Source organism: Danio rerio, chromosome 25 (genome assembly GCF_052040795.2).
Source record: "Danio rerio strain M-AB ecotype USA chromosome 25, GRCz13ab, whole genome shotgun sequence".
Classification (NCBI taxonomy): domain Eukaryota; kingdom Metazoa; phylum Chordata; class Actinopteri; order Cypriniformes; family Danionidae; genus Danio; species Danio rerio.
The window spans coordinates 8,144,013-8,169,939 of NC_141045.1; the positions used below are offsets into that span (position 1 = coordinate 8,144,013).

General features: G+C 38.4%; 1 protein-coding gene and 1 long non-coding RNA gene across 5 annotated transcripts in view; one reads left to right on the forward strand and one right to left on the reverse strand.

The window, feature by feature from the left end:
• The window catches only part of lingo1a (leucine rich repeat and Ig domain containing 1a), a 187,638-nt gene that overhangs the window by 94,799 nt on the left and 66,912 nt on the right, over positions 1–25,927 (forward strand). The window lies entirely within an intron of this gene.
• The window catches only part of LOC147837656 (uncharacterized), a 55,392-nt gene that overhangs the window by 25,322 nt on the left and 4,143 nt on the right, over positions 1–25,927 (reverse strand). For both annotated transcript variants that reach the window (XR_015526144.1, XR_015526145.1), the window contains exon 2: positions 17,089–17,193. This is a non-coding gene — a long non-coding RNA (uncharacterized LOC147837656). The remainder of the gene's footprint in view (positions 1–17,088; positions 17,194–25,927) is intronic.

A 25,927-nucleotide genomic window follows, 5' to 3' on the forward strand; every position in this document is an offset into this window, starting at 1 on the left:
CCACCCAACCAACCAACCATCCATCTATCTACCAATCATTCCATTCACCCACCTATCCAGTCATTCCATTCACCCACCCATGCACCCAACCAACATTCCATTCATCCACCCAATCAGCCACCCATCCAGCAATCATTCCATTCACCCAACTAACCAACCAATCAACCAACCATGCATGCATCCATCCATCCTTCTACTAATAATTCCATTCGCCCACACAGCCATCTATCCACCCACCTAACCAACCATTCATCTCCCGATCATTCCACAAAACCACCCACCCACTGCTCCATCTATCCATCCACCTATCATTCCATCAAACCAATCCCCCAAACCAGCCAACCAAACATTCATCCATTCTTTCACAATTCATCCATCTTTGCATCCATCATTCCTTTCACCAACCCAACCATCCATCCACTAATCCATAAACCCACCCACCCATCCATCATTCCATTCACTTACCCAATTATCCATCCATCAGTCAATTCACCCATTTTGTAAACAAATTCTACAGACACCTTTGTCAAAGCGTATTAACTCAGTTCAGTCATGAACGTGTGTTCATTTCGGTTCGGAAAGTCTGTGTTTACTATCATTTATTTGTAGCACAAATATTGTCCTAATAGCGACCAACTGAATGATAAGAAATAGCCTATAGCCCCTTTCACACATACAGACCTTTCCTAAAGGTTGTATGTGTGAACAGGTCCTTTTTGAAAATACTGGTAAATTCGTTCTGGCTATTTTCCGGAAAGAGAAGTTGTAACATTACCGGCAATTTGCCGGAATGCTGCGCTGTGTGAATGCAGAAGGAAGATTGCCGTAATAAGCGCGTGCACGTCTAGAACGTGCTGACGTGAGACGTCTGCTTTAGCCAATCACAACGCATTTACGTCCGCGCGGTTTGTGAGAATAAAAGCCTTTGAATATTTTTCCAGACACATTTAGCTGCTAGGAGTTAGTCAGATCACGTTTATATGTTCTTCTTAATGCCAACTGTGTAAATAATCATCGATGAGATGCTTATGATAAGCCATTGTTTGTTTACCTTCAAGCTTTGCGTGTGCCTGTGAAACAGCCTGTGAGCGCCTGCACACGCACATATTATGAACATCTCGACATGCGAAAGTGATCCTGCGAAAGTTGTTCACAATATTGATCATCCACAGAGTTTGTAATGTAGTCAAATGTTTACAAATAAAAGCGCAGCCGTTTAAAGCTCATTTGTGTTGAATGATGTCAGAATTTACCGGTATTTTGGAATGGATGTGTGAATGCTCTTTTCCGGAAAATTTCCGTAACGTCCTCGCATGTGTGAACAGCGCTTTATTGAATATACCGGTAAAGTCGTTCCGCAATGTAAACCATTGCCTTCTTGCAGTTTGTTGGTAGATTATCAAGACTAAACATGCATAATGAATTTGTATTTTTTCATTAAACCTATATTTTTATTTTATTAGGATGAGCTGAAGTTGTATTTATGCTCACTGATAGTCAGAAGTCTTCCCTCACAAGAGTTTTATTCTACCCAACATGTAGTAATGGCTATTTCCCTGTAATATGGTTGTAAAAGAGTTTGGTTTACACCGAGCTGTTTTTGCCCCTCTGTAACTGAAGCCATGAAGGAAAAAAAAACAACACATCAGCCTGGAGGGATAAATGAACCTTGTGTTATTTTGGTTCGTCATTTTGAATGATAGCGTATGAATTCCGACCCATAAGCCAGTATTTGAAAGCCATATCTGTGCAGAAACATTGCAGCCCTCTTTCTCTCTCTCTCTCTTTTCTTCCTCATTTTGCTCCTGTTCTCCATCATTTATCGTGACTGTGCGGAGAGGAAACCAGGCTGCAGTAAAACTGACGGACGGCATTTCGCATGACTGAAGACAAACGACACGCTACATTCCGCATGTGTGAATCTCTTTCTCGAGAGAGAGAGAAAAAAAGAAAAGATTGGAGCTCAATTTCTGTCATGGAGGGAGATGAGATGGTTAGGCCGTTCGCTCTATTTCTGCTCTTCTGAAAGAAGATTTTATTTTGCTGCTCAGACTCTTGTGGAGTTTCTAAAGAGCTCCAATTTATCTTCACTCTTTTCTGTCAGTTCAGACATTGTAAAAACATCCAGCTAAACCCCAGAGCAGCTGCATTAAGGATTAAATAAATCCAACAATAATTATACAATATAATATAATAATATAAAATGGTAAATCTCTACAATAAGGTTTAATTAGTTAATAATAGTTGTTAATCAACAATACATTTATCACAGTATATTAATCAGTACATAAACTAATATTAATATTAGTACAACTGTTGATTTTAGTAATGCATTAGTTTGTAACCAAATGTTAAGTCAAATATGAACAAAACAAAATGCGTAATTTAAATTTAACTGAATGACCAATTCAACTTTCGCACCCATATTTAACCTCCTAGGGCTTAGTGGCCACATACGTGGACAGCACTTTTTTTGCTCTTAAGTAGCTATTTAAAATACTTTGAATGTTTTGTTTTCTTACAGACATACAGTGTCATCCTAGAACTGTTTTGCAGCAAATGAAATGTCCCAAACACTATTTTAACAGTCTAAAATAGGATAAAATTTAGTTTTTACTCTCTGAAAGTCAAAACATGTTCAAAAAAATTCTGTTAAATATGCATTACAAAACAGTCAGGAAAAAGTGTTTTAAATAAATTCAGACCACAAGTCTGTATTTATATACATATATGGACATCTTTTTTCTCTAAAAGTAAACATATCAAAAGATAATTCTTAGGTTTTTATTCTAATTAGGTTTCAATAAACCTGAATAGCAAAGAGAAATAAAACATGCTTGTAAAAAAACACCTTGGGCCGTAAGAGGTTAACCCAACATTTTCTTTCAATAAACTATCCCTATTTAGAGTGTAAATGTTGAAATTCACAGTAACTTTGATTAGTAAATACTGTAAAAGTTGACTTTAAGCTCATGCTAATAAATACATTATCTAACTTATTGAACTTAATCGCAGTGTTACCTATAAAAATCACATACATATCTGTCTGAAACTGTACCACATTGACTATATATATATATATATATATATATATATATATATATATATATATATATATATATATATATATATATATATACATACATACATACACTCATTGGCCACTTTATTAGGTACACCTTACTAGTATCAGGATGGACACCATTTTTGCCTTCAGAACTGCCTTAATCCTTTGTGGCATAGATTCAACAAGAGGGATTTTGCTCCATATTGACATGACAGCATCATTCAGTTGCTGCAGATTTGTCAGCTGCACATCCGTGATGCGAATCTCCAGTTTCACACATCCCAAAAGTGCTCTATTGGATTGAGATCTGGTGCCTGTGGAGGCCATTTAAGTACCGTGAACCCATTGTCATGTGCAAGAAACCCGTTTGAGATGATTTGCTTTAGGACATGGCGCGCTATCCTGCTGTAAGTAGCTGTCAAAACATGGGTACACTGTGGTCATAAAGGGATGGGCATGGTCAGCAACAATACTCAGGTAGGCTGTGGTGTTGACAGGATGCTCAATTGGTACTAATGGGCCCAAAGTGTGCCAAGAAAATATCCCCCACACCATTACACCACCAGCCTGAACCGTTGATACAAGACAGGATGGATCCATGCTTTCATGTTGTTGATGCCAAATTCTGACCCTACCATCCGAATGTCGCAGTAGAAATCGAGACTCATCAGACCAGGCAACGTTTTTCCAATCTTCTATTGTCCAAGTTTGGTGAGCCTGTGCTAATTGTAGCCTGTTTCCTGTTCTTAGCTGGCATGAGGGGCCGCCGATGTGGTCTTCCTCAATCTGCTTTCTCAATAGCCCATCTGCCTCAAGGTTGGACGTGTTGTACGTTAAGAGATGCTCTTCTGCATACCTCGGTTGTCATTCATTCGTTCATTCATTTTCTTGTCGGCTTAGTCCCTTTATTAATCCGGGGTCGCCACAGCGGAATGAACCGCCAACTTATCCAGCAAGTTTTTATGTAGCGGATGCCCTTCCAGCCGCAACACATCTCTGGGAAACATCCACACACACATTCACACACACACTCATACACTATGGACAATTTAGCATACCCAATTCACCTGTACCGCATGTCTTTGGACTGTAGGGGAAACCGGAGCACCCGGAGGAAACCCACGCGAAGGCAGGAAGAACATGCAAACTCCTCACAGAAACACCAACTAAGCCGAGGTTCGAACCAGCGACCTTCTTGCTGTGAGGCGACAGCACTACCTACTCGCCTACCTCAATTGTAACAAGTGGTTATTGGAGTTACTGTTGCCTTTCTATCAGCTGGAACCAGTCTGGCCATTCTCCTCTGACCTCTTGCATCAACAAGGCATTTGTGCACACAAAACTGCCACTCACTGGATATTTTCTCTTTTTCGGACCATTCTCTGTAAACCCTAGAGATGGTTGTGCGTGAAAATCCCAGTAGATCAGCAGTTTCTGAAATACTCAGATCAGCCCATCTGGCACCAACAACCATACCACAACCATAGTCACCTAAATCACCTTTCTTCTCCATTCTGTTGCTTAGTTTGAACTGCAGCAGATTGTCTCGACCCTGTCTACATGCTTAAATGCATTGAGTTGCTGCCAATTTGCGTTAACAAGCAGTTGGACAGGTGTACCTAATAAAGTGGCCAGTGAGTGTAAATATTTCATATTACTTGTGATTTAAAGTGATATATATATATATATATATATATATATATATATATATATATATATATATATATATATATATATATACAGTATCCTTATCTGTATGTTCAATAGGTCTTTTAAGTTGAAGGTTTAAAGGGTTAGTTCATCTAAAAACTTCAATTAATCTTTGAATTTTTTTTCATTAATTACTCAGGTTGTTTTTGGAAAGTGTAAACAAACTTTGCGTAAGACCAGGGCTTATGTCACTGTCAGTAACGTGTGTATAGTCTTGTCATATAGTGTGATCATTTTCATACACAGACAGATGGTTGGCGCACAATGGCTGCGATTTATTAAAATATCTGCTTTCTCTGACAGCTGATCTTTGCCCGCTCGCCTACAACCAGAGCAAACCCGAGATCAGAACGGTGTTGATGAACAGCGTCTTTTCAACCCTTTCAACACATACGGGGTGGCAAACACAAGGTGCTGATGCATGCTGGGAACTGCCGCAGATCTCAGCTGAAAGAGCTGATTGTAATTGTTCGAAAACTCCAGCGAAAGACGCCCCGCTTGCCTCTGTTTATGCATGTGATTATTGTGTGTGTGACTGAAGAACGAAGCAAAGAGTAAAGGTTGAGAAACTGAGTCGTACTTTGTGAATATGCATATGAGCGTTTGAATATTCATGTTCATGAATCCATGCATGCTTAATAAGATAAAGAAGTGTTTATGCTGCCTCACAGTAAATTTGACTGTAATCTGAGTGTCCTGTGCTGTCGAAGAGCTGCCGCCGAGATATAAAACCATCAGAGGTGGAAAAATGGATTTCTGGAAGCGTGTGTGCTGGAGAAAGATTTGGTGTAATCTGCGTTTAAGAGGGGGACTTGTCGTCAAGGTCAGTCTTTTTCCTCTGAGAGCAGCAATGTGAAGACATTTCTTGGGCGGTGAGGGGGCTGCGAGGAAGGAGATTTGTAGCCGGCGGTGAGGGGAACCGAATAAGTTTGGAGATTACGCCACACATGCGTAAATCTGGAGGGTGGTAATTCGAGCTGGAACGGGAAACTGGTGTCCAGAGCTCTCCCAAAATGCGCCGTTTGCTGAAGTAAAACAAAACCAAATGCTCTTCTGGAGCTTGTGAGACAGACTTGGTTCTTATTCAAGTTCTTATTCAAGCATCAGCTGTTTTTCCTGTAAATGTGAAGGTGCAGGATGTCATTTTGGCCACCAGAGGGTATTCACAACAAACAAAAGTTTCTATTAATGATACCGTGACTGTGTGGAATCATGAAAGTTGTGGTCTTTATTACATGTTACAGGACTCATTTCCTTGGATATTGGTAAGTTTGAAGGCACAGTATGTAATTTTGGCCACTAGAGGGCGTGTATTCACAACAAGCAAAAGGTTAGTTTGATGATGGCATGACTGAGTGTGGAATCATGGGAGTTGTTGTCTTCATTACATCCTACGGGACTCATTTACGTGGCTATTGATAAACGTGAGAGCACAGTATGTCGTTTTAGCCGCGAGTGGAGTCAGAGAGGGAATTGCATATACATTTACATTTAGTCATTTAGCAGATGCTTTTATCCAAAGGGACTTACAAATGAGGACAAGGAAGCAATTTACACAGTTATAAGAGCAACAATGAAAAAGTGCTGTAGGCAAGTTTCAAGTATGTAAAGAAAGTGTAAGAAGCAAAACATGTGGGCATGTATTCACAACAAACAAAAGTGTAGTTTGATCATGGCTTGACTGTGTGCGTGGAATCATGGGAGTTGTGGTTCTCTCTATATCTTACAAGACTCATTTCTTTGACTATTGATCAATTTGAAGGCACAGTATGTAGTTTTAGCCACTAGTGGGCGTGTATTCATAACAAACAAGTGTAGTTTGATGATGGCGTGACTGAGTGTGGAATCATGAGAGTTGTGGTCTTCATTACAATTTATAGGACTCATTTCCTTGACTATTGATAAACTTAAAGGCACATAATGTAATTTTGGCCACTAGAGGGTGTGTATTCACTACAAACAAAGTGTAATTTGATCATGGCGTGACTGAGTGTGGAATCATGGGAGTTGTGGTCTTCATTACATCTTACAGGACTCATTTCCTTGACTATTGATAAACTTGAAGGCACAGAATGTAATTTTAGCCACTAGAGGGGGTGTATTCACAACAAACAAAAGTGTAGTTTGATGATGGCATGACTGAGTGTGGAATCATGGGAGTTGTGGTTCTCTCTATATCTTTCAAAACTCATTTCTTTGACTATTGATGAATTTGAAGGCACAGAAGGTAGTTTTAGGCACTAGTGGGCGTGTATTCACAACAAACAAGTGTAGTTTGATGATGGCGTGACTGAGTGTGGAATCATGGGAGTTGTGGTCTTCAGTACATCTTATAGGACTCAGTTCCTTGACTACTGATAAACTTAAAGGCACATAATGTAATTTTGGCCACTAGAGGGTGTGCATTCACAACAAACAAAAGTGTAATTTGATCATGGCGTGACTGAGTGTGGAATCATGGGAGTTGTGGACCTCATTACATCTTACAGGACTCATTTCCTTGACTATTGATAAACTTGAAGGCACAGAATGTAATTTTAGCCACTAGAGGGGGTATATTCACAACAAATAAAAGTGTTGTTTGATGATGGCATGACTGTGTGCGGAATCATGGGAGTCACGATTCTCTCTATATCTTACAAGACTCATGTCCTTGACTATTGATGAATTTTGAAGGCACAGAATGTTATTTTTGCCACTAGAGGGCGTGTATTCACAACAAACAAAAATTTCATTTGATTGGAGTTGTGGTCTTCATTACATCTTTTCAGGACACATTTCCTTGAATATTGGTAAATTTGAAGGCACAGTATGTAATTTTGGCCACTATTCACAACAAACAAATGTAGTTTGATGACAGCATGACTCATTCCCTTGCCTATTGAAAAAGTTGAAGGCATAGTATGTTATTTTGGCCACTAGAGGGTATGTATTCACAACAAACACAAGCATAGTTTGATGATGTCATGACTGAGTGTGTAATAATGGGCGTTGTGGTCTTCATAACATCTACAGGACTCCTTTAGAAAATCATGTTGATGGATGAGATAAAGAATTAAACACTTGTTATTGTATGAAACAGAGTAAGACTGAACCTGTCAAATCGAAACTAGAATGCTGAAGCAATTGCTGATGAGAGACAAATGCAATGTGGCACAAAAGTAGCAGAGCTTTTATTATGCCATGATCACGTGGAGAAAAAGCAGAGATGTTTTATCAGACTATATACATGTTAGTCTTCTGTTATAATGCTACTCTGCACAGTCCAATGAAACACAGAACATATTAAAGCATCTTTGTTTTTATGTGTTCTATAAAAATCAAGGGTGTGTGACCTCAATAGCATGAACACAAAGCACACACTCCTTGTCTAACTTTTGGTATTTTACACAGAGATAATAACAGTATTGGTGAACTTTGAAACTTCTTTTTAAAGTTTGTTATATCAGGTCTCAAAAATAGCAAATAAAAGGCCAAAACTGAATAATGATTTGGTTACATGATTGGTTAAATGATGTAAGAGAGCATGTGACTGGTCAAACGATCTGATGAAGAGTTGAAACGCACGATGATCCCATTAAAATGTCAAAAGAATGTTTATATTATTTGTTACTTTCAAAACTTTCATTTTGATTTGAGGGCGACTTTAATGGCTGAGGGTACTAAATTGGTGCCGTGACCCGGTTTAGAGAAGTAAGTGGTATAGATACCAGCTAGTAAGAGCTGTGCTCCCATGCCAGATGCACTGGATTGATACCATTACTCAGAGTGGTATATAGAGAACTGGTGGGGTCCTTTTACCATGATATGACTGAGGTTTAAAGGTTGAGGGTGTTACATTGGTGCCATGACCCAGATGGGAATGAGGTGTAATGGAGGTCAGCTAGTAAGAAATCACCAGATTGAATCCCACTCGTAGTCAGAAGGAGGGTTACATGTCCATGTGTAGAAAGTAAATGCTTATTTAGAAGAGAGCAGGCATAATAAAAGTTCATGCACTGTATTTCTGGCATGATTATTTCATTTGCAAGATATCCTACAACCTACTGGTGGTGCAGTTGGCTTTGTGTTGTGATGCATTTCCAGAGGAAGATGTGTTTTATTCCTGCAGGAATATAATATGAGCATTGCTTAAAATTATCATTGGTATTAACTAGTGCTGTCAAAATTAGTGCGTTCACTCATGCGATTATTTTGAAATATTTAACACAAATTACACAATTAACGCAGTTGTAGTTTGTTTTCTGTCCTGTTGTGGTGGACGTGTGTTCAACATGCAAAGAAATATGGATATGACAAAGGAAGCACTTTTTTCAAGGCAAGTTTCAGTATAAAACAATTATTGTGGCATCAGCAGGCTCTCCAGGGTTTTCTTCCAGAGTTTCATTCAATTTTGGGTGTTTCATTTTTAACTTGCGACTTTTGTTTCAATGGAACTTGATACCGCATGGCGAACGGAAAGAAAAACCTCCGCATTTCATGACTCGGTGGTCCTTTAAGGTAATCAAAAATTGCTGCTTACATGGTAGACTCTTAATAAGAGTGTTATCTTAATCATATTAAAATCTGAGTATTGTTGTCTATGTAAATGTTCTCAGAAAGTGCCAAATGAAGTCGCGAGCTGTCAAAGACAGCGCATTCCTCTGCCTTTTAGTATGCGCCCTCCAATGTTTTATTAAGTTTGACGTGTTTCCCCCCTAAAAGCAACTTTTGTAAAGCGTCTGCTTTGTGTTGTTGTGTCAGAATCATTGTGAAATATAGCCATATTTTAAAACGCTTAGTTTAAGCAAATTTGATGAACACAATCATGCTTGTTGAATCTGCAGGGAGGCGCTCCGGCTTCCCTGTCCTGCCCGCGTTGTGTGTGTGTGTCTGTGTGCACACGCACAAGTTTCTTAGCTACAAATCTGGCTAAACCTGCCTTAACATCATTGTCCGTAGCCACTAAATCAAAAAGTTATGAATTGCCGTGAGATTGTGTTGCATTCTCAGCTCACATCATTCAAAAGAAAAGATCCACATTGTCCCCCACTAATGTCAACAGACTGAGCTGTTTTAACAACTGGATGAATGTAAAGGAGGACTAAGCAAAATTGTTTCTACTTTATAGTTAATGTTGTCAACTCACACCAATACAACTTTTCAATGAGTACAATTGTTTGAATTCAATACTTTATTGTTATTATAATTTTCCAATTTCCATATCTGCAATGCCTGTATTTTGGCATTTTTTGCAGTCCACTTAAAATCCAACATGGAAATCAATGTTTTCTTTATTGGTATTGATTGTTTTGAAATTCAAATGGCATTAACATGCCTGTGTTTTTATTTCTGTAAAAAATATGGCTGTCAAGCCAGGATCTTGATGGTTTATTGTGGGTATGTTGTTTACATAAAGAAATCTGTTACAAGTTAAACAAAAATTCTAATAATGAATTATATTTTGAATTTAAATAGTTTTTGTTTTGCGTTTACATTAATTTCACATTTCAATAGCCAAAATTACAAGTTTCAGTCTTTTAAATGTGATTAATCGCGATTAATTAAAAAAAAGTGTGATTTATTTGTTAATTTTTTTAATCGATTGACAGCACTAGTATTAACATAAACACAATGTGTGTCCCTGCTTAAACATATGTGATCATTTTTGAATACCTCAGTGTTTTTAATTCATCCTTAAAAAGTTAATGAAAATAAACAAATAATATACTAAATGATAAAGATTATATTTACAGAAGGATAAATAAAAAATGTATACAAATGTCTCTAGAATAGTGTAGTTTGAATGCACCAAGTGTACAGAGCTAGTGTGGATAGCACCTAATTTGGAGGTGTTCGATGAAAAATATTCTGACTTTTGTTCACAGGCTTTGGTTCCTTGGCAAGTCTAAAAGGTTGTCGCAGATTCTTCTCGAACACATTAGGCCATTTTATCCAAAGGAGAAAAAAACTGAGGAACCCGAGGCATATGCAAATGTTTGCTCTCCATTAAATCACAGTGATTTATAAAAGAAACAATTGGGATATTAATTAATAATGCAATTTTTCTTCCCTAATGTGCCTTACTCAAACTGGCTGATTTAATGTTCCAAAAATGTGCATAATTTGCGCTAATGTAAAATGCAAAACACTCTTGTTGGTTTTCATCAAAATCCATTCAGGATTTAATCACTGCTGTCAGCAACCCGACGATAATTCAGTTTGTAGGCTGAGGGTTCTAGATTTCCTGCCGTGATCATAAATCTGGGATGGATCCAAACCCAGCCTGTGACCGCTTTAAATATTCCGGCTTTATAAATATCCAGCCTGAAAATAGACCCCACGTGAGGTGTTGCTAATCATACGGACATTACGGCGGAGTGTAAATGAAGCCAAAGCAAAAGGCGCACCGTTTTTCAAGCAGCTACTTGATTACATTTGCCTAAAACGGCCGTGTCGTGTAGGCAACAAATTCCCAGGTACCTTCTCAGGTCACAAGGGACCAAAGGGACGTGATCTTTCCCATGGAAAATGTGAGCGGTAATTCCAGATGAGTCCTGCTGATTGGGCCTGTGGGTAAATCTGTGATTCGCACCCTCGGTGTGGTCAGAGTGAGTTCATTTGGGGGGGAAAAGCAGCGATGGTGTTTTTAATCATCTCTGAATTACATCAAACTCGGCAGGATTATCTCCCCTGCTGCCATCTGCCTCTTAATTAAATTGTCTTTAGACTGAGTTTGTCTATTGGGATGGTCTACCTAAAGGAAATCAATCAAATAACCCTGCGATCCCTTTCGAAATGCCGTTTTTGTTTGTTCTCCTGACCTGTGCCTGATTCCTGGAGCTTGGCGAAAAACACAAAGTGGTAAAGAGTTTTCTGTTTATTTCCACACTCGTGTCGTTTTCCCAATGGAAAGGGTCTGAGGCTGTGGGATGGCTTCTCGGGTGTTAGTAATCTATCCTTAAATCCAGCCTGTAAATCAGTGTTCGTTTGGTTGAGCTGTGCTTTGGCCTTTTAATGCGATCCCTCTCTAAGGGATTGTCATCAAGTAGCCTAATATGTATTTTCAAGACCTAAAATGCAAATGCGCTGCGAAAAGGCGGAAACCATGGAGACAAAAAGAACTTTTAGTAATTAATGACCTTAGTTCAGGTTTGTTTTTATCATCGCAATATTTCAGTGCTTGGTAAGACCTGTTGCAATAGATATTTTTGCTCATTTTACAACCCCCCTAAACAGATTATTTTTTTATTGTTGAATACATTTAGCTGATCTCCAAGTCTGGCAGGAGCTCATTTAGCTTAGCTTAGCATAGATTATTGAATCGGATTAGACCATTAGCATCTCTCAAAAATCACTGAAGAGTGTAAAGCTTGACTTTTCTGTAGTTACATCATGTACTGATGTAAATCTAGCCATATCAGCCTAGAAAATAGCAACTTAGAATTTTCTGTTGGAGTTAGTACACGATGCAATTACAAAATAGTCGAGTCTTGAAGAGTTTTAATTTTTAAGATAGTTGCTTTTTATTAATGTATTATTATTTTTTTTCTAAGTGTGAAAAAGCTGTTAAATGAGATATATTATTACAAAACTGACTCAATTTAAGTATTCAAATTATTTCTGGTGTGTTTTTGTGGCTTTTTATTGGCTACATGAAACAAATATTAACATGAAAACCTGGTGTTATTAAGATAACACTGTTTATGTTAATATTTAATATTATTTCTTAATAATATTTTTGACAACTATATAATATGTACTACTTTAATGCTAAAGCAAATTATTGATGTAAAAAAATATTTTCCGCATATAATATAGCATACACGCTATATGTTTAGTGCTTTTCATTTTGCAGAGCCTCTTGCATCCATTTGTAAACCCAACAATAACACACAAGCACATGTTTACTCTTCCTTTAAAGGAACACTCCACGTTATAGGCTCATTTTAAAACCCCCCTAGAGTTAAAACCGGGGTGCTCAATCCTGTTCCTGGAGATCTACCTTCCTGTACAGTTTAGCTCCTACCCTGATCACACCCACCTGAACCAATTAATTAGGACCTGAAATTCACTTGATAATTATAGGCAGGTGTGTTTGATAAGGGTTGCAACTGAAATCTGCAGGAAGGTAGATCTCCAGGAACAGGATTGGCCACCCCTGAGTTAAAAGGTTGAGTTTTATCTTTTTTGAATCCATTTAGCTGATCTCCAGGTCTGGCGGGAGCACTTTTAGCTTAGCTTAGCATAGATCGTAGAATCAGATTAGACCATTTGCATCAACAGTAAAAAACAAACACACATTTAGTCTTCCCTTAAAGGAACACTCCACTTTATAGGCTCATTTTGCAAGCAAACTAGAGTTTTTACCATTTTTGAATCCATTCAGTGAATATTTAGGTACTTTTTTAGCTTAGCTTAGCATAGGTCATTGGATCAGATTAGATAATTAGCCTCTCTCAAAAATTACCAGTGTTTCAATAATTTTCCTATTTAAAGCTTGAGTATTTCGTAGTTGCGTTATGTGTATTTTCTTGAACTAGGTCTTTTATTTTAGTTGTTCTAATCTAATCAATATTAGCGCCGTGTTTTTTGAGCCGCTGCAGTGTAGCGAGGCATTAAGCAGGCATTTCAAGTTCAATCAATATCACTTTTAAGTTAGCTGTCAAATCATAGTGGAGGAGGGGCTGAACTATACCTTGCTACTGTCTTCACCACCACAAAAACTTGTAACAGCAAGTGACAAAAAAAAAAATGCTACGCTGCTGTTTTTGAACACCGCTCGTATTTCTGCATCGCATAAACGCTCCAGTGGACACACAGCCTAAGATGAAGCTTAAAGCAAGCCGTATCCGTCTAGAATCTAGATAATAGTAGCTTTTCAGTTTATCTGTCATTCCTAGTAAATAATGTGATGTTTTATAAACAAATTTCAGGAGGAGCACGCAAAGAAGTTTCTCGAATACGTCATTGACAATTAATCTATTATCAAATCAGTTCTTGACCAAACCCTTATATATACCAAAGCTATCTTACCTGCAGCATCTCACGACTTTAACATCCCTCCACCACCCTGACACCACACCTCTTAAGCATTACATTCCCGGGGAAGTGTTCTGGGGCCGGGCTAGATACTTCGCTCAAATCCCAACTCCTCTCTGTTTCCTGATAAGGGGAATAACTCGAGTTGGGAAGTCTCCCCGAGCTCAGAGCCCTCTTCCCGGACAGCACGCCTAATACCAACCTGGGCTCATTGTGGAAACGTAGCCCCGCGGACGTTTCTGCGGACAGCGATTTACGTCCGGGAGGTACGTATTGGAGCAGTTTTTTGTTTTTTCGCGGATCCGCGAGAGGCCGCTGTGCGCGCTGTGTTCGCGCCCGCGCCATTCTCGCGCGAATAGCGGCTGGATCGAAAAAAAAAAAAAAAAAAAAAGCCCCCGTCTTCGATTCCGACCGCGTTTTCGGATCCGGCCGCGTTCTTGCCCTTATTTTAGGGATTCCGTTTTTCGTCTTACCTGATTTCCGGAACCCGCCGTTCCCCGGACTCGATCCCGGTCGTCGTCCACCGCGGCCGGCTCCGGCTCCGGCTCGTCCTCCTCCTCCGGGGCCTCCGCTCCGCCGACGCAATGCTGTGAGCTAGGCGGACAAACTGATTGCGTCGGGAAAGCCCTCCACTCGGAGGCTATCCGTCAGCCGGCGAGCGTGAAGAGGAGGGGCGGAGCGGCGCCACACCGCCCTGCAGCGTTCGCTCGAAAAAAAACAAACGCGGCCTTTACGTACCTCCGGCCACGTAAATCGCGGTCTCCAGAAACGTCCGCGGGGCTACGTTTCCAGATTGAGCTTGGGTTGCCTAATACGCCTTATTCTTAAACGACTGAAGAGTGAACTCGTGAAGCAACAACAGAATACTTGAGCTTTAAACAGGAAATGTATCTACAAGAATTTTTCAGAAAGATGCTAATGGTCTAATCCGATTCAATGATCTATGCTAAGCTAAGCTAAAAGTGCGACCCAGAGATAAATTAAATGGATTTGAAAAAAATGTAACTGTTGAGTGTATACTATACAGTTATAAGTGTTTCCCTCTGGGATGTGGCCGGAAGAGCATCTGCTATGTAAAACATATGTTGGAATTGTTGCCGGTTCATTTCGCAGTGGTGACCCCTGATAAATAAGCGAATAAGCCAAAGGAGAATGAATGAATGAATGAATAGTGTATTATGCAGGGAAGCAATTCTAGACAACACCAGATGCACATACATCTACATTGTGTGACAACACTAAACAAATGACTACCATTATTAATCAGCGGCGCCATCTAGACAAGGCGATGCTCCTTCAGATGATGAACAGCCCATCCTTATAAATTTAAATACCTGACCATTACATCAAAGCCGGCTTGTGATGTTTTTCAGGTCTCTTAATAGGTCTGTTACCTGCCTGATCTTCAAGGAGAAAATTACAGGCATCATTAGTCCACTAAACATGCAGAGCAGCACGCATATGAGAGAGAGAGACGCCTCTGAAAGGGCCTTTCCATGCATCGATAACTGTAAATAGTTCACATTCAAGGTTGTAAAACATCTATTTGGTAATTCGAGAAACAGCGGATGTTTTCAGCTGCATTCTGCATCTGATTTGTGTACGCGGCATTATGTATCAGCCTGAGAGATGTGCGAAAAATCAAAACCCATCTTCACATTTACAGCGGGATCATTGTACCGGCGTTAGATATTTATGAACACACTTAGGAGGTACAGGAGAACGCACGCACACGCATGCATACTTACACTTTGCAATAATGTAACGTCATTGATCTGTAAAACTGCTTTTGCCGGGTTTTGTTCTCTTAGAGTGGTTTGATGTTGGCGAGTCACGCTGGCACATGAGAATGCTCAAACGCTGGGCCAAAGATTTGCATCCAGATCTGCTGTCCATCTATATTCCACTGCCATAAATTTCCTTAATTCGCCTTGTTCATAAGCAAAGTGTTTTAATTGATCTCACTTTGAGCGCTCATCTGGGAAATTCTGTTTACCGAAGTCGTGATTTACATGCGGGATAAAAATAGACTTTCGGGTGTCTGCACAGATGCCGCATGATCAATGATAAGGATTGTACTGTAACTCTAACTAGGGTTTAAAATGAGAACGTTTTCACCACTCACTCAAAAAAATAACGTTTTTGCTGCTTGTTTAAACTACGTGTTTAAATTGAGCTGAAACAACATAATTCTAGAGGGGTTTTTTTTTGGACAACTTGATTGTTTTAAGGTCAATCCACTTAAATCTACTAAAATATAGAAGTCAAAACCATTCTGCAAATTTGTATATTGAGCAATATTAATAGTTTAACAACGTACAGTATCGCTATTTATTTAGGTATTGTTTATTTTATATGCTTGCTCGCTTGGGATCGATATTGGACGGAAAGCCCGCTCCTGTTCAAAATACACCAGAGTTACCGACCGCTCCAGCCCTTTATTGGGAAATTTATTCATGCGCTGCAAGAAATCTGGTCGGGTCCCGCGGCTCCCACAGTACATCCACAGGAATACAATCCTCTATCCAGAAGTAACGCTGTAACAGCCAAGAGGACAGGTAAAGCCACGCCAGCAAGTCAAATCGGCCACAGTAAGAGAGACAGGGAGCGAGAGAGAGAATCGCAGTGAAATAGGAGCTTCTGCTGTAAGTGTCAGTGAAAGACTGCTCAGCAAACACACACACACAGTGAAATTGTGCACAGCTTCTGATTTTTTTAAGTAGTTGGAGCGTTGTAAATACTTGCACTCGCCTCCCTCGCCAAAGTAAGCTATGGCGACATAGCGCATATGAAATAAGTTACGTCAGTACATTATAACGGGTTATGATTATTACTGAACTGATATCGAATTGTCCGCGTCTGCATCGCAGTGCAACGAAGAAACAATTAATTTTAACACCCCTAGTATACGCTTATTCAGATCTCAAATTTCTAGTGCCATTCGCACAACCTGTTCCTACGTAATTCCACCAGAGTCTGCTGTCAACTGAGCCTGACTGACTGACCGATCACCCCAACTTCTTCCATAAACCCAACTAACGTTTTCAAAAGCACCCATTGACCCGCCCACCGCTTTCCCTACACCTAACCAATAGTGTTTTCAAAAGCTCCAACTGACCCGCCCACCACCTATGCTAAACCCAACTAACAGTGTTTTCAAAAGCAATCCAGAAAAAAAAAGTCCTCGCGGCAGCCTGATTTTTACCACGTTTTCAGATTTTACCACCTTCTCACCCTGTTATTTACTTGTATATGTTTTTGTTTTTTGTTTTTGCTGGTTTTTGTTTCACCTGTTTACTGAAACCAGTCTTGCAGAATGCCGTTGACTCTGCTCTGCGTCTCAAGTCCGCCGACGTACACGCCAAGCCACTGGGCAAACCGGTGACAGCAGTCAGCTGGTGGAAGAAACAGAAGCCATTGGCGACATCATAGAGTTTGTTTTAAAGACAAAATACAGCCAAACATGCATTTGGCTGCATAATTCGCACTCTCCAGAAATGTTTACGGGTCTACGTATTCAAGATTGTAATGTGAAGGGGACAACGAAGTGCGGAGTGCGGATCCAAATGCAGGTTTATTAAACAGAATGGTCAGGCAGGTAACAGTCAACACAGGGGCAAACCGATACATGCAGATAATCCAGAGTCGAAAAACAAATAACAGCCCTGCTGAAAAATCCAGCTTAAACCAGCCTAGGCTGGTTGGCTAGTTTTAGCTGGTTGACCAGCCTGGTTTTAGAGGGGTTTTGGCCATTTCCAGGCTGGTTTCCAGCCATGGAAAATGACCAGCCAAATCCAGCTAAAGCCAGCTTGACCAGCCTGGTTTAAGCTGGATATAGCTGGTTTTGGCTGGACACCCAGCTTGGCTAGGCTGGTCATGCTGGTTTTAGCTGGTCATCTCCCAGCCTGACCAGTAGGGATGGCTGACGAGAAACTGACGTTTCGACACAGTGTTGAGATCCCGAAGCGCAAGTGTTTCGAAACACTGCACCGAAGCATGATCCGAAGCACCCAAGTCACATGACTTAAGTGTTTCGAAACACCTGGTCACGTGACTAAAGCGATTCAAAGCATGGATCAGCTTAAATGGATCAGTCGTGTGCACGCTGATACTGTGCTTTGAATTACGTTTTGGGTTCAAATCCCGACTTGTACAAATATTCTGAAATCATGGTTTCATGTATTTTATCCTGTTTCTATTTTGTGTAGCCTAAATAGGATACAGCTGCAGTTACGCCCTCAATATAGCATCATTTTTGTAACACTGTAAAACTATAATTAATAATTTTACAGTACTGTGATGGATGGTTGGGTTTTGGTAGACATTAATAAAATACAATAAATGGGAAATTTAATGAATAATGTAAATAATTCTTGATAACTTCAGACCGCAGTTTCTGATCTAGCATTAGATCCCTGTTTTAAGACCAAAACAAGACATATTTATTCACAAATTGTTTATTTGGATATCAGACCAATGTTGAAACAAAACGATACAAGAGCAATGCATAACCAACTGATTTTAAAGCATTTCAAAACTACATTGACTTGGATTCGATCCCACTATCCCTGTATGGTAGACAAACACCTTAACCACTCCACTATATTTCTTGAAGGCTTTTGTGTGCAAAGTGGGATTTAATGCCTCAATTTGCTCAACTGTTCTTTGCTGAAGCTGTTTCAGTGCAATACATAAAAATGACCACTAGGTGTCACTGTAGAGTGGGGTTTCGAAACGTTTCGAAGCTTCGACACATTTGCTTCGACTGTCTCAGTGTTTCACGAAGCCTCGCTTTGCCCACCACTACTGACCAGCTAAGACCAGGCTGGAAACCAGCCTGGAAGTGGCCAAAACCCCTCTAAAACCAGCCTGGTCGACCAGCTAAAACCAACCAACCAGCCTAGGCTGGTTTAAGCTGGATTTTTCAGCAGGGAGGCCAGAAGACAGGCAGCAGATAGGAATAAACAGTAAAACAAACAAAACTGGCAAAGCAAGGGAAACGCGTCGTAATGTTCACAAAAACTGTTAAACAAGACTCAGCATTGTGTGTGTTTGAGAGGTGTATAAATAGTCTGTGTAATTAGTTCTGATCAGCTTCAGCTGTGTCTCTTTGCAATCATGGTGGATCTAGGCGAGGCGTTTGAGTGAAGTGAATGACTGGAACTTGTAGTCCATATACCAGCAGATTTGTAGTCCTTTAGCAATCTGCCAGGATTCGATCGACAACAATGATCCTGTGTTGCATAACTCTATTTAGTTGTTTTAAAAAATACAAACAAATGTTTTAATATAATGTTAACATATGTCAGCACTTTACAGTTTTATGTATCGTTACACTTCACAGTATCAGTTCGGTTTCTTTCACAAGTTTACAGTACAGTCTTAATACTGTAAATTATTGGGTAGCAGGCTTGAATAATGTATGACTTCAGTTTTGTGACTGTTTTTTTTTTTTTTTTTGTGCTGTAGGCTTTCATTATTGTAAGGCCTGAACGCTGAGCTTATTCCTCAGAGAACTGCTGGCTTTGATGTTTTGGGTGAAAATGTGTTTAATGAAATGTAAAAAAATCTCTTCAGAGAGACTGAATCTGAATATTCTGCATGTACGTGGGCAGTCATAGAGTACTGATTATGTAAACCCTAGCGGTGACCTCCTGACCTACAGTCAGAGGTTACAAGGCTTTCTGTTGTTCTGTCGGGATTTATTGAAACAAAACGGCGTGCTGTTGAGGCTTTGACAAGCATGTGCTGTAAGAGCGAGAAATATGTTGGTTTTGGAGACCTGCGGCATGCGGGATCTTTTATTTGGATAGGTTTAATCATTGAAGGTCTGGAGGCAGGACTTGAACTGGATTCTCTGGACACAAAACTCTATATATTATGCTCCATAGCCTGACTGCTGCCCTCAGAGACAGAGAAAAACAGGTCACTCCAAAAACTGGTTCAGGGGTTTTTCCTTTCAGGGACTATGTTGCTGGAAGATTTTGACTGTATGCTCTCTTTCTTGTTCGTTTTTATACATGATAATGTGTCTGTGTTGTTAATTAGATGTAAATGTGAATTATTTAATATGTCAGTTGATCTAGGCGCATTGTTTTGAGGCAGTGCCCATGGGGATTGGTGTGTGTGGCCATTGGTTATTTTTTCTGCATATATAATTTAGTCTCTGGCAGGGATTGAGAACTTAAGGTCTATAAATAGTAGTTGGTAGTTAAGGTGAGATACTACAGGCATTTTTTTATGCATTTTTGGCTTTTCATAGTGTGTTTTTGTCAGTCTAATAAAAAGAAAGAAATGTATGTTTGCTCTTAAGATTTCAGTTACTGTGCATATTTTTTAAGAAAATTATTTCTTTTTCATAAATTTTAACTTGAACATTTCTTATGTACACTAAAGTACAGGATTTTATTCATATCTATACTCAGATTTTTCCTAATGGATATTTTATACATAATTTGCCATTTTATTGTACAGATTTATTCATTTATTTATTTATATATTTATTTTTGTTTATTTATTAATATTGATTTAATTTTAGTTATATATTCATTTGTTTATTTATATAATTTAACTTTATTTATTTATTCATTCCTTTATTTATATTTATTTAATTTTATTTATATGTTCATTCCTTTATTTATTAATTTTTTTTACATTTTTATTTATATCTTCATTCCTTTATTTATTTAATTTTATTTACATAGTCATTTCTTTATTTATCTATATTTTTTTAAACGTTATTTATATATTAATTTATTTATTTAATGTTACATATTCATTCATTTATTTAATAATTTGTTTATGTATTTATTTATATTTTTTTCCATTTCATTTATATATTCATTTGTTTATTTATTTATTTATATTTATGTATTCATTGATTTATTTATTTAATTTTACTTATATATTCAGTAGTTTATTTATTTATTTTATTTAATTTTATTGATATATTCATTCATATATTTATTTACTTATATTTATTTACTTATATTCAAAGTATGAATTGGATAAGCTAAATTTTCCATAGTGTATAAGTGTGAATGAGTGTATATGGATGTTTCCCAGAAACGGGTTGCAGCTGGAAGGGCATGCGCTGCGTGAAACATATGCTGGATAAGTTGGTGGTTCATTCCGCTGTGGCGACCCCAGATTAACAAAGGGATTAAGCCAAAAAGAAAATGATCTAATGTAATCTATTGAATGATCTATATTCATTTGTTCATTTATTTATATTTATTTTATTTTATTTATATATTAATTCATTTATTTGTTAATGTATTTATATTTATTTAATTTTATTTATATATTCATTTAAATATTTATTAATTTATATATTTTTAATTTTATATATTCATTCATTTATTAATTTAAAATTATTTAATTTTATTTATGTATTAATTAGTTTATTTATTTATATTTATTTAATTTTGTTTACATGTTAATTTATATATGTATTTATTTTTATTTATTTAATTTTATATATTCATTCAATCATTTATTTTAATTTATTTTATCTTATTTATATATTCATTTGATTGTTTGTTTATATTGATTTAGTTTTATTTATATATGCATGTGTTTATTTATTTATTTGTATTTATTTAATTTTGTTTATATATTCATTTATGTATTTATATTTATTTAATTTTATGTATATATTCAAAAAATATTTATTTATTTATTTATATTTATTTTATTTATATATTCATACATATTTTTATAAATTAATTTATATTTATTTAATTTTATTTATATATATATATTTTTTTTTTATTTAATTATATTTATTTAATTTTTTCATATATTTAATTGTTTATTTATTTTATTCATTCATAATTTTTTTTGGCTTAGTCCCTTTAGTAATCTGGGGTCGCCACAGCGGAATGAACCACCAACTTATCCAGCATATGTTTTACGCAGTGGATGCCCTTCCAGCTGCAACCCATCACTGGGAAACACCCATACACTCTCATTCACACACATACGCTATGGACAATTTAGCTTACCCAATTCACCTGTACCGCATGTCTTTGGACTTAGACTGAAACTAGCAAGAAAACACTTGTGTCATGCGGCATGCCTGATGCTGCATTGCACTGGGTTTATGATCGGGCCCATAAAGTTTTGAAACCACATGAGGGAGAGTAAATGATGAGTAAATCTTCATTTTTCAGTGAACTATACCTTTAACTGTGAGCTGGTCCTGACAGCCCTCGACTCGCTCTGTGTGTGTGTGCGCAATCTGGTATGTGTATGTGTAGATCTGATTGTTACCAGCATAGCTAGAGAATACAGAGCAAGAGAATGAGATTTTGTTGGTTCCAGATGAGATGAGTGCTGTGCTGGAAACATCTTTTAAAGTAGCTATTGCTGTCTCTGCACTGGAGCCTGCGGCTGGGAAATGCCATCAGTAATACAAAGAGAAATAGCTCAACATAGTGCATTGTGTGTGAGCCCAGCCAAAGTGAACCGAGCCATTCCTCTTGCTCCCTCCATTACTTTCTCCATCTGACAAGCTCGCGTTTGATTGGCTGCTGTAGGAAGCCTCTTAAAAGTCAGGTTTTTGTTGTAGTCCTCCTGAAGCAAAGTCAAGTTTATGGGGTACCAGAGTGATGGAATGAGAACTACTGAGGAAAACCTATTTGCTTTTCAGGTTAGAGGTATTATGGCTTAGATTTTGTGGCTAGCAATCTGAACGGAGTTATGGTAGCTAAAAGAAAGATTTAAAAACAATTTTTCAAAGGTTTATAGAGTATGTTTTTACAAGAAATGCCACTTTTAACTTTATTTTTAATTGTCTGTGAAACATTTGAGCAGTTTTTTAAATGAAAAAGTTTTGAAAATTATTTAATGTTAAACTTTGTTCAGACAAGAATTCTTCAGTCTATGGATTCATTCATTCATTCATTCATTCATTCATTCATTCATTCATTTTCTTTTCGGCTATTGATCTGGAATTGCAACATGCAGCGGAATGAACTGGCAAATAATCCAGCATATGTTTTACACAGCGGACGCCCTTCCAGCTGCAACCCATCACTGGGAAACACCCATACACTCCCATTCACACACATACACTACGGCCAATTTAGCTTAGCCAACTTGTGGGGGAAACCGGAGCACCTGGAGGAAACCTACGTGAACACGGGGAGAACATGCAAACTCCACACAGAATGCCAACTGACCCAGCCGAGGCTCGAACCAGCGACCTTCTTGCTGTAAGGTGATCATGCTACCCACTGCGCCACCGTGACGCCTGTCCATAGATTATTGTTTTCAGACTTTTTCCAGACTATTCTCTGTAAACCCTAGAGATGGTTGTGCGTGAAAATCCCAGTAGATCAGCAGTTTCTGAAATACTCAGACCAGCCCGTTTGGCACGAGCAACCATGCCATGTTCGAACTCACTTAAATCACCTTTCTTCTCCATTCTGATGCTCAGTTTGAACTGCAGCAGATCGTCTTGACCATGTCTACATGCCTAAATGCGTTGAGTTGCTGCCATGTGATTGGCTGATTAGAAATTTGCATTAACAAGCAGTTGGATGGGTGTACCTAATAAAGTGGCCGGTGAGTGTATATATAATTTTGTTCTATACTAATAATGTTGACCTAATTTTTTTATGTTTTCGCTTTTATTAAAGAAATAAAAAACATAGTTTTTTAAAATTATAAAACATCAACTATTTTGCACATTACATGAACAACACAGCAGTTATATACTTATAAATATATATGCCAATGACTGTAAAAAATATGGACGACGCGACAGCCCCTTTTCCCATTGAACGCCTTTAGGGCAAAACGCCTGCTTGACGGGCACAAACTGTGGCAAAAGACTGCTGAAATTGGAGCCTTGACATGCGCAGAAGGACTGTCTGATGGAGCCAGAGGAGGAGCCGCGAAAATGAGCGGAGTCGAGCTTCCAACCAAACGGTTTATGTAAAATAAACCACGCCCCCCGAAATTCTCAGCATGCGTTTGCTGTCATATCAACACAAATGGATGTAATAACGTTAACAAATATGAGGGTTTTATATATTCAATCGCGCCAGCTCCAGGCCGCAGCGCACATAACCTACTCGCGGTGTCGCGGGCTGATTCCGGCTCGCATGCGGCAGCGCCGGCTCACTCGGCCGCCGCATCTGGCTCGATTGACACGGGCTGGAATCGGGCAGTGACTCCAGGCATCCGGAGTAGGTCCAGCAGAGGTAGTCAGTCTGAGCTCTGAGGGGTAAGTCTCCGGCAGGCGAGAATCTAGCTGGAACTGGCCCGAGTGTATTTTGCTATCTGGGTGGTTAGGCGTGTATCAGCAAACTAATAAAGCCCGAAAAAAAGCCCTAACCTTAGCGATTAAACAGTGTTCCACCAGATCATGCATGTCAGAAACTGTAGTTTACTGCTGAACTCATTTTGTCATGGTAAAATAACACAGAAATCGAATAATAACACTTCAGTCTTCTGCCGAAGCTCAGACGCGCTGCTTTGAGAAACTGTCAATCACAGCTGTCAATCACGATGACACGCCCAGCATTAAATTACTGCTAAAAACAAACTGTTTGCAGAAATGAAGATCTTCACCTATTTCAGCACAATAACCAGTGCCTTAATCGACCAGAACCATCTTTCGGGACATTTTATTGCAAGTGTAATAAATTTTTTTATTTGGGCTCAAGTCTCTTTCATTAACACGGAGGAGGCGGGCTTTATGACTTGTACTGCAGCCAGCCCCCAGGGGGCGATCTAACGGCCGAGACCTTCACTCAAACGCAGGCTTGCGGCACACTTGATATATGCACGTTACTATCATGCATGTTACTCTATTTTAAATCATATCATTTGCAGAACACACAGCAAACTGTGGTTCATGCTTTTTTTATGTCTCTCAGATGGTCAATCAGATGGCGGAGTTTTGTCCAGAATAGTTTTATCCTGCTAGTCAAAAGTCTGGCTAGACAAGAGTAATACACAGTGTGGATAATAGTCAGAAATCTGCCTTTTCTGTCAGCAGAAGCCATTCGTTTCTTCAGTGAGAGAGTATTGTGTTGGATTGCGAGCTTCACCATGACCTTTCTAGCCCTGGAAAGAGGCGAGATGGAGAGAGCAAAAAAAAAAAAGCAGGATTATTGTGAAAGTGAAAGGCGTTGTGGGTGCAGACGGAGTTTGTGTCACACTGGACTTGTAGATCATATCAAGTGTCGCTCATACGTCAGATTAGGCCTAATATGCGCCTGCCCTCATCACGACGTCCCGGCGCCTTACAAAACCGCTCTGATTTGTCATGCTGTTGCAACATTAACTGTGAAATAAATCATGTGGGTTTGGAAGATGCCATTCTGATGTTTGTTTTCTGCTCGCTGACGGCTCTATCGCTGTCGCTCTCATTTTCCTCCCAGTCACAAAGAATCAGACAGAGAGAAAGGCATAGCAGACGCCTAGCTCCAAATGAGAGTCGAAATAGGCTTGGGCGAGTAAATAACAGAGTTTTACGCGCTGTAAGTTGAATGTTCAGACTGATAGTTTACCCGTCTCTTGGGCGAAGCGAGGCTCTCAGAAAAGGGTGTACTAGAGAAAATATCTGTCACTACTTGTTTGTCTCCTAGTCACTTTTACAACAGTTTACTGAAGTTTACCTGGGTTTTTTTGGTTTGTTTTGAAAGTTTAGGTCTAATGGATTCCTATATATTATATCACAGACTTTTTATTTTTCAGTGTTGAATTAAATTATGATTTATGAATTATGTGAAATTATGTTATCTTTGTTGTTCGTTGATTAATTGATGATAGGAACAGTGGATACCGGTACACATTCGAATTAAATTTAATTTAATTTTGATGATTAGTTTAAATGTTATTGTTTTTGTTGTTGATTCATGAATAAGAAATAGTAAAACAAAAAAAAGGCAACATAAGTTAAAATGCAGATAAAAAATTTTTAAATTAAGTCAATTTAGTAAAAGTTATTGTTTCATATTAGTGCATGTTATGTAATTTGGGAATTAAATAACATAAATAATTTATTATCAAATTGAATATATATTTCATTATTATTTAAGCTTTACAAACCATGGTTCTTGTAATGACAATTATTTTTATTTCACTTATTTATTATTATGTATGAATAAATAG